The 2,497-nt window shown below is 43.1% G+C and overlaps 1 long non-coding RNA gene across 1 annotated transcript; it reads left to right on the forward strand.

Moving 5' to 3' along the window:
• Positions 1–1,206: 1,206 nt before the first annotated feature.
• On the forward strand, positions 1,207–2,271 carry LOC311518571. Its single transcript, XR_014711029.1, has 3 exons — positions 1,207–1,307; positions 1,405–1,462; positions 2,165–2,271. It is a non-coding gene; the product is annotated as an uncharacterized lncRNA (long non-coding RNA).
• The last annotated feature ends 226 nt before the right edge of the window (positions 2,272–2,497 follow it).

The following is a 2,497-nucleotide window of genomic DNA, read 5'->3' on the forward strand; positions in this document are numbered from 1 at the left end:
TGGACTCCTTCACCACCCCCGTGAGAACTTGGGACTTTGTTTTAGCCCCAAAGGCCTTTGGACTTGTGTGGAGACACCCCAATGAGTGTGGTGGCCTCTTGTCATCCACCCCCCTGGAGGAGGAAGGCGAACGCAGCTTGGGGGAGTCACCGGAGAACAAGGTGAAAGGAAAAGACATGGCTCAGGTAAATGAATGATTAAGAAGTGGCGGTTGATGATGGGGTGAAATGGGATTAGGAACCCGAGGGGCGGGAGAGTTTTGTAAATTTAAAAACAAGTAGTGGAAACTTACACTGTTTCTTTTCTGAAAATCTCTCGACAGCTCGACGATGCCTTTCCAGAGGCCCTGGAGGCCGCAGACAGCGTCGCATCAAGTAGCGAAGATGAACCAGGCCCACCTTGTTTTTGCTCAGCGCCGATCCAAATTGTTGAAGAGGACTCCGAGGATGACGGCTAGAAGGTGTTTCGGAGGAGGTTTGGCATGGGACCCAGTAAGCCAGTGCCACGTCGTGAGCGTAAAAAAGGCATGCGGACTATTGTACGCGTTGCTGTTTCTGCTGTCCTCAATCGCTGCCTTCGGGAAAAGCTGTTTGAAGATGTGAGGGCTGTGTCATGGGTCCGCCAGCCTAACGGCACCATGGCTGTGTGACGTGGACTTCAGTGGATAGAAACTGCCAGCTCCGGGGCCGGCGTGCTGAGCTGTGTTTGGAAAGCCTATTAAACACTGTTCTTGCCATAGGTTAAGCTGTGCAATGTCTGTGCCTCACCCAAGAACATTTAGCGCACGGGGTGACCTTGATAAATGCTGTGCAATTTAGTGCAGACCCTGACCGTGTTTGAAAGAAAATGACCAAACCGGAAGATGCTCCTTCCAGCGTTATATTGACCGTCTGGTCTGCACAAAAAGTTACGGAACCCTGCTTCAGAAAAAGACCAGTTGTAAGAAATCAAAAAGGATTAAGTTAGAAAATGGTGAGGGGACAAACAGCGACATACAACTTGGTAGCTGTAAATTGAAAAATAAAAAAGAGGGCTTTGTGACTATCTGTGTTTCTGTTAGAAGGTCTCTGGCCCTTGGTTTCTTTTCACGGAGATGTATGTCTTTTAAAGAAAAGAAAAGAAAAAAGAAATAAAAGCAACCCAGTTGTGCAGACAACTTATTCCCCCACCCCAGATCACAAAAGGGAATGCTAGGGAGGGGGGATCCAATCACCCTGCTAACTATTTTGAAACAAAGCTTCAGGTTCCTTGGAGACTGTCTCTTTCAACAGAAACTCTCTTGAATTGCTGCTGGACTGGAAGAGGAGGTATGCTCCCTGTTTTTAACTCTGAAAATATATATTCTATAAGGCCATTCTTTGGCCATGCTGTCTTCGTAAATAATGGTGCCTTTCTCTCTTGCAGTGTGATCTGTTTAGCATGGAACCGGTAACTTTAAGCTGCATTTCACCACCAGGCCAAGGTAAAAACCATTTTAACTATAGTTGTGCTTAATAGTGCTATATTTAAAAAACAGAAAAAACAAACAAACAAAAAACAAACTTCAGGTATTACACAGGTTGTACAGAGAATAATCCTAACTTAAGATTTTTGCTTGTTCTTTCACCTGAAGGCCCAAACACACACCGGGGTGGGGCGGGGAAACAGAACAACCGTGTGCCTTTTAAATGCATGTGGGTTTACTGAAAAGTATTTGATTGCAAACTGTTGGTGTTTTTCAACTGCTGGAGTGTGTGTGTGTGTGTGTGTTGTGTGTGTCTGAGTTTTTGGTTGCAAACCTGGTTTGATGTGTTTATGAAGCTGCTGTTTGTGTGTGTGTGTGTGTGTGAGAGAGAGATGGGGTGGTTTTTTCAAAAGTATTTGGTTGGAAATGGATAGTAATGGTGTTTTTAAAACTAACAAGGGTTTTTGTGCAAAATGGGTTTTAAAAGCAGTTTGGTTTTTATTTTGCAAATGAGATGTATTTTAAAAAAATGTTTGTGGGTTTGTTGTTTCAATTGGTAGAAATCAACTCTAAACCTGTGTTTGTTGTACAGCCTGAAAGGGATTATTTTGTTTTAAAGCTGTGACATTTTAAATAGAAAAACATCCTAATGAATATTTTATTTTTTTAAGTTTACAAGACAGTTCCATGTGTTTTATTATAACGTTGTTTGCTTCACAGTAAGGTCAAAACACGAGAGGGTAAACAAGCTGAAAAGAAAAAGGAAAAGAGCCAGCTGAAAAGGAAAATGGACCAGCATCAGTGACTGAAGGATGGATGAAGCCCAGTAAATCTATTTTGCTTATTGGTTTGGTTGTTTTATGAGGTTTTGTATTCTAAGTATATACATAGGTGTGGGTGAGAAAGATGGTAATGTTCAGTTTTGTAAAATGTTTTTCCCCGCCACATTGGCAAGAGCAGCTTTCCTGACAATGCTGTAGTCGAAGCGACAGGGACACCTCCACCAGAACGGCCAAAGAACCAGGAATCTGCTTTGAGACCTTTAACAAGGCT

This window comes from Lepidochelys olivacea (assembly GCF_965140295.1).
Source record: "Lepidochelys olivacea isolate rLepOli2 genome assembly, chromosome: 3".
In the NCBI taxonomy this organism is placed as follows: Eukaryota; Metazoa; Chordata; order Testudines; family Cheloniidae; genus Lepidochelys; species Lepidochelys olivacea.